Source organism: Montipora capricornis, chromosome 13 (assembly GCF_036669925.1).
Source record: "Montipora capricornis isolate CH-2021 chromosome 13, ASM3666992v2, whole genome shotgun sequence".
Classification (NCBI taxonomy): Eukaryota; Metazoa; Cnidaria; class Anthozoa; order Scleractinia; family Acroporidae; genus Montipora; species Montipora capricornis.
In genome coordinates, this window is record NC_090895.1 from 45325394 (window position 1) to 45332893 (window position 7500).

The window sequence follows — 7500 nt, forward strand, 5'->3', positions numbered from 1 at the left end:
GCAGATAAAGAAACGAACAGGCCTATGACGAACAAAGATCCCAGTAGTGAGTATTTCTGAGGGGATGTATGTGTTTTGAAAAAACATATTTGATTGCGCTTAGCTGTGCCATGCATGCATGACATTTACGACAGTTACAAAAATTAACAACACTTAATGATTTCAGGCGTTTTATCTACAATGACTGCTAAAATATCACAAAAACTTCCAAACGAAAACAAAACAATAAATCCGTGAATAATAGTCAGATTACGTTTCCTTGCCTTAAACCACGTTGTACGACTTCAACGGTCCGAAAAGATCAAAGAAAAAAAAAAGCGATGAAACGTCGCTAAACCCTCAAAGCACCAGTTATGTAGGAAGCGAATATATTACAATGTTATTGCCTAAATGACATCTACCCTTTGAGGGGCATTATTTGTGAAATTATAGCTTGCTTAGAAAGGCTTGCATTGGTTGCTCACAGAAAAAATAAGGTGCTGGAATGTGACAAGTGTACAGCTCTTAAAATCTGAACACACCTGGTTCCGCAGACTTTTTAATTTCAATGTCAAAGACAGAAATATCACAAAGAGAAGGCAAATCCCCATTATCGAGCAAGCGGCTCCGCTTATTTCCCTTCCGTTAATAGTCAAGCAACCGCAACTTTCACTGCAATTCCGAGGAATCTGACCTACAAGCACTACGCGCCGAACTTTGAATGCACTTTGGCTTCCATCAATCAAATTTCCGAACATAACCTCGAAGATCGACTCCGCCTCCGGAAAGTGAACTGGACTTTTTATTTAGTTCACAGCTCCAATACCATTATGATATCTTTCAGAAGCTCTTCAGTACAAAGATTCGCACGGATTCCACCGCTTTCCATCGGCGTCGAGTTCGAATGTACGAATGAACCGTCGGAAAGATGCTGATTGGTAGGTTACGTCACGCATCAATTGATTTCGGCGTAAACTGTCGGCTTGGCGTCGGAAGTTATGAAGCCAAACCGAAGTTTGGCCGTGCCATTCCGCAGAATTATGAAAATTGCAGTGGGTCTTTTGTCCTCTCCGTTACTTCTCCTTAAGTATATTTTCTTGGCAGACCTGTTTTGTTACACACCCAGAACGAGTAAAAGAAATAACAGAAATGCAGACACAATTATCGTGTTTTTCCCGTTCCCACAATGCTGATGCTAACACATTGCAACCACCTTGACGGTCAGACATAGGTTGACGGTACTTTGGGTGGGAGAAAGGAGAGAGTAGCTTTAAAGGTAACCTTTACGGCTAAAAGGAATACATGGGGGAAGGGGACACGAAAGTGGTTCAATGGCAACGTTCCACACCACGGCCTCCCGTTAAGATTGCACCAAATTGCCCGCAAATTGGCAAGCTAATTCGAGAAGACTGAAAATCACACGTACTGCGCTGCGACAAACCGACCTAACGAGAAATCGTCACAATTATTCAAGATGGCGTCTCCGCGCAATTTTGAAAACAGAAATACGGTAAGCGATTATGATATTTATTTACTTTGGTTACAAATGCATTCTTCGAAAAAAAAAGTGTAAATAAATTTGATTGTAAACATTATTTAAAGTGGTTTGAAGACACTTTTTGACTGGTTTCATGTAATGTTAATCACACCTGGAAAATAATGAAAGATTTGATCTTCAACCAATGAATGTGATCATTGAAAGTGTGGCCGTTCTTTTGTTTTCCAGCCGCTTATTATGCAACTGAGAGGGGATATTTTTTCAAGGATACCGTAGCAACTAACACTGGGTTCATATCGTTCTAATGGAAAGGGTCGCTCAATGTGCTTTTAGGGTTATAGTAAAATTGCATGATCGACCGTTACTTAACAGGACCTTGAATTTACCAATACTATTTTTCCCTTTCAAAACTCGTCATTAAAAAAAGCTCCATTTGCTAAAGGGAATTTTTAAGAAGCAATTCATTCCGGGATCTTTAAACCAACCAAAACACAAGCCACCCGAATTTCCAACGTAACCATACTCAAATTTGAAAGATTTTCCAAGAATGATTTTCCAAGAATGAAATTGTCAAGTTTCCACAACTTTCCAGGTTTCCCATAATCACAAACAACCCAGCACTATGGGCCTTACATGATTTTATGAAAGATTTCAGGAGACGATTCAGGGGAATGAGTTAGTAACTAAACCTACCTTCTTCATCAAAATATTGTCACCCTCATCTTGCTCCAGCTGGAACTAAAGCAGACAACAAGGCCGTCAATTTATGTATTCTTGGCTAGCACTCACGTGATTAGCAGGCCATGTGGTGTACAAAACAAATGCAAAATGTCGCTCGCGTTTTGCATAATACTAATGTTCAGTACACAAACATGGCCATAAGTTACAAAATGCATGAAAAAGTTCATGCGATTTTTCCATCGCTTTTTTTCCATAGCAACTTCCACTCTATAACCTATTTATGCAGCAAGGTTCCCATAAGGGTCTCGCCCAAGGTTTACTTTTTGGCGAGCGAAGCGACATCCCAGTGGAGAGCTTAATAAATATTAACAAATATTAATAAAGCCAATTAAATGCTTAATGAATCTTGCAGGAGACCCCAACGATGGGCTTACTCAGTAGCAGGTTATGAACTGTAAAATTGGGGATTGGTGTTTACGGGATACAAATGATGCATATAAAGCTACCCAAATAAACAAGGCGGTTACTTCCGGGTTCCACGTCCTGAACACTCGAATCAGTTGGTCACGTTGCCTTGGCAGTAAGGAACTTAAGCAGGAGACGTCTTTAAGCCACAGATAGACACCGGAAGTAACCATTTCTGTGCCTATCAGTTTTTTCAACTAATCATCTCTAATACAGAAAAACATACTTAGCAATATAAAAGTGGTAGAGTCAAGACAAAAATTAATAATGAGAAAGGGGCTTACCGTTTTAAGCCCCCAAATACGACTGACATTCGTTCTTTCACTTACCTTAAAATGACCGCAAAAGAGTTCAATCGTATCTAAAACAATCAGACCAACTTCGTTCGCCAGATTACCCTCCAACAGGACTCTAGTTTGAATGTCCATATTCAAGCCTAAAGAAGACAAAGAAGGCAAAGTGTGTTACCCAGAGAAAGAATGCTATGATTTAAAACAAGTCGATTCAGCATAACTACAAACTTTATTCATCAGGAAATCGTCAGAGCCTAAAAATCTTCCAAGGTGTTTGAATCTTGCGGATCGAGTTCCCCATTCACATGTTATGTAATGTTGCGTTATAATCTTTCTATATTAGGTGGACTCGAAAGCCTTGTTGGAGAGGACAACGTTTTGCGCAACTGTGGCGAGTTGCACTTGTCACGTTTAATTTGATTGGTTACATAACTCATTGTACAATAATAAAACGATAACTAGCGATCCAGAATCCGATGCAAGATGGTACCAGTGTCCCCGTTCCTCGTGATTCCCTTTCAGTTACCAACGCTAACTGTTGCTTAAGAGGTATCAAAACCTATAGGTTTCCATGGGATTTAACGCTCGTTAGCGCTAACATGCTTCCAGCAACCCTGGCCTGATGGCTACAAACGTTATGGAAAAAACCGATAGAAAGAAAGAAACCTAACGGTTGCCAACCACCAGTAGTAATTCACTTCCAAACGAAGTTTTCAAGCGTTTGTGCCTAGCGGTGGTCACCTGGATTACTCTAGGATTTTTCTTGTTGTGAACTGGCTTCCCGTTCTTAAGAGAAATTCAAACGAGCCCAAATTATTCTGTAAACTAGGCTACCCGGTTCTCAATAAAAAAAAACAAAAAACAGAAACCAAACAGACAAAAGATTGCCTAGAGTCATGAGCTCTGTCTGAGGACAAGAAACCGAGAAAATACGGTGGCATTCAAACCTGACGTTTGCGGATCACCTACGAAGCGGCCCGTGGTATAAAATACCTCATAAAATACCTCATAGCAGCTAATTTTTACCTCCACTGCTTGCCGCTCTCGAGTGACGGGTCTTTCCCTGGTTGGACACACCCCCTTGGTATTTCTGTTCAAGGAACTGTTTGGTTGTTTCGCTGTTTGTGCTGCAACACAGTGTGTTAAGTGGAAAAAGAATCAGAAAGGAATTCACCATGAAAAGAAAACAAAAAAAATGAAAGGTATATGATTCAGTGATGATGATTGGACTTTAGTGTCGGGTTATCAGATATGTCCAGAAATGCACCAACGTAGACGCAAACGTATTTCACTAAGCGTCACATAGCTCTTCTCCCCAACTTCAACACAACTTATGTCTCGGGTTATAAGGTTGACGCAAAAAGGCAAACCGGTGAACCAAGGCAATGGTGAAAAGACATTTACGAAAGACGTTTGCATTTAGTGTTATGACTGAATTACAATGTATCAGAGATTTAACAAACGTTTAAACTGTCAGAATATATAATTACACTGACGTAATGGAATTAACACGTTGTTTTAACTTGGGTGTTCTTGAAAATTAGTTGCCACATATTTAAGAAGTTCAATCTTAAAAGAGGAAAAAAACGGCAAGTATTTTACTTAGATTGTAAGGTCAATGAAAATTTATCTTCAAAATACCTGGCCTCTTTCAACAGATTAAGGTCGTTATCATTTATAAAGTTACACCAGGAAACACAACTTGCAAATTAATGAGAAAAGAGTACGACCCGTATTCATACTTTGCATTGTGCAATGGACGCCATAACGCTTTGAGGAAATCAAATTCCCTGTTAAAGCACAAAATGCATGAGGTTAATAGGAGATTACCACAAAGTGGATGTACGCAAAGGTATTAGACGTTTGAAGTTCATTAGACGTGTTTAGATTAACGTAGCATTGCGTTTTTGAACATTTAGCACAGACTAAGGCCCGTTTTAAACGTCGCATTTCACATGTGCCGAATCTAATGCAAATGAGAAAAATCTATTGTTTTTTGAGCATTAGATTCGGCACATGTGAAATGCGACGTTTAAAACGGGCCTAAGGACTGGGTGATTTTGGCGACCTTTAATTAATTAATTAATTGAGGATTGTTCAATCTGGGTCATTTACTAAAGCAAATAAACAGCATCACATACACCTTTTTCCAAAATGGCCGTCGTTTAAATATTTTGTTTTTATTCAAATTAGCCCATAATGCCTCGTTCTTAAGCTTAAAATTCAAAAGAATATTTTGCCTTGAACGAGACAACAAGGTCTAATTTGAATAAAACTAAAGAATATCTAAAAGACGGCCTTTTTGAAAAAGGTGTATAGGCCCCGTTTTATAGGGAACAATGTGGATCAATCGCCCACCGGAGCTACCCTTGGTGAGCCACTTTATTCTTTACTGCTTGCAACATGGCGAACTATATATGACAAACAAAAACTCGGCTCGATTCATTTTTTTTTTCTTTTCTCGCCATTTTAACACTTTGGCTCAACTTGGTCACTAAGGTAAGGACAAAGTGAACTAGCTGCTGAAGTTAACTCGCCACAAAGGATAATCAAGGGTAAATTGACTCAAGGGATATGGATCTATGGTTAGCTGAAATTAGGCAATGGGATCAGTCTTAAGTCTGTAAAGTGTAAATCGTTGGAAAAGGTGTTTCTGTTTATGTCTTGGGAAGGTCTTCTGACAATGGAGTGATAACCCAGAAGCCATCGAGTTCACCGTTTCAGTCATGGAAAGGTAAAGCAAGAAGGACATTGTGCGATTAAGCGTGAAGTTACTTGATGTCATTTGCTGTTTGTAGTGGTATACAACAATAGGTTTTGAGAAGTCAGTACACGAATACAAGAAATTTTAGTTTCAACGCAATTTTTTGTCATGTTTCACTATGGTATACTTTTTTTTAAGATTTACTTTATTGTTTTTCTAAAGAACGCCTTATAATTATGAGCTTTAAAAAATAAAATACACCCGTGAAAATGATGTAAAAGTGGCCCGGTGCAGTTCGGATCACAATAGGTTAATGCATTCATTTCTCCGGATACAGCCACTCTTTTGTATCCAGATTAAAAACCTTTGACTGGTTTCGGAGCAGAAGGTCTGTGAATTTCGGATTTCCAGCTCTTCTAAGAAATCCCAGAAGCCTGAAACAATAGTGCTTCGCAACGGTTGGAAAATACGCTACTACGACTTCGCGCGTTTAGAAAAAGAAAGAAACGGCCAGAAGGCCTCGATGGAGGGTGGGTGTTTAACATCTTCTGTTATCTCACCTCTGAGCAGTGATTTTCTCTTTGCCTTGATATCTGAAGTGCTTCAAAGCTAGTCTAAAGCAAACAAATGACAACCACCATCAGTATGAAACTATAGCTCACGCCGTCTTGGTAATAGTGCAGTGAGCCAGTCGCATCAACAATTTTGGACACGGCTCTTGGGACAAATTCCGGCTTCAACATCATTTGACATTCGCTCCCAAACAATATCTATTGAATTAAGAGGAGGGGCATTGTAGGGCGATTCTAATCTTTTATCAAACAAACTGTGGAATAAGAATTTTATAGTGGCGTGTCACATTTTCCCGATGAGTTTTGTCCAAGACTGTAGTTCAAGAACCCAGAGCACATCTCACCGTGCACACAAAAATCTCTGATGCTTTAAAGTGCCCCTGTAAATTAAAACATCACTTCCTGTTTTTCTTCAGATTTTGAAAAGGTGTTTACTTAACATCTGATTGGCAAAATTTGATTTTTATCCAAAGGCCGTTTGCTTTGAGTGTAAGTTCTGGATTTCAAAACGTTCAAACATTCAAAACTGACCGATTGAACCTCAGAGGATTGGATCCAGGGAAAAGTGACGTCAAAGGCTCACTAGCTTAAAATTTCAGCGAGTAAATGCAACTTATTATATATGCAAAACGCGAGTTTAAAAGTCTGAAAGCCCAAAACTCCCTCCTCATATTTCTTCCATGACAATACACACCAAGACGCACTGAAGCAAAGGATAATTTTAAGCAATCAAAAAGTGTAACTTACTCTAACAAATCAAAAACATCAATTATGGCAGCAAACTTGGCGTAGTTCTTATCCTGCTGCACAAGGTACAACACTGTAGGATGCCAATGGGGACGCTTAAGAGAAGAAGAGAGAATCTGCCGCCACCAGTCGAGGATTACACCTGATGGAAAAGATAAGTTCAAAAGTTATCATTTTATGTCCCAGCTGTTGCATCGACAAAAAGCCCATGATTTTCTGGTACAACAAATTGCCTTGAGGAAACTGAGTTAGAGATAACCTTAAGTGGCAGTGTCCAATTAGCTAGTGACAGTACTCTTTCAGCTTCAAAAAAAAAAAAACGTTCGAAAAGTAATCCGAGAGGAAAATTCAACAAAGTTGTATTAGTAGGAGCTTTATCGATGGTTACCTTGTTCTAAATTCTTTAAGATGTATAGCGCACACAAAAGTAGTTCCTTGGTCTCATCTTCATCTAGTGGTACCTGCAAAGCAATCTGGGTTGTTTCTGTGAGTGGTTGCGCTGACTGTGGTGTAAGCGAGTCACTGAGGCTCTGTTTCATGGCTAAGTAGCTCGAATTTCGA

General features: G+C 39.3%; 1 pseudogene; it reads right to left on the reverse strand.

The window, feature by feature from the left end:
• LOC138030891 (dedicator of cytokinesis protein 11-like) overlaps positions 1–7500 on the reverse strand; it is a 72564-nt pseudogene that overhangs the window by 29614 nt on the left and 35450 nt on the right.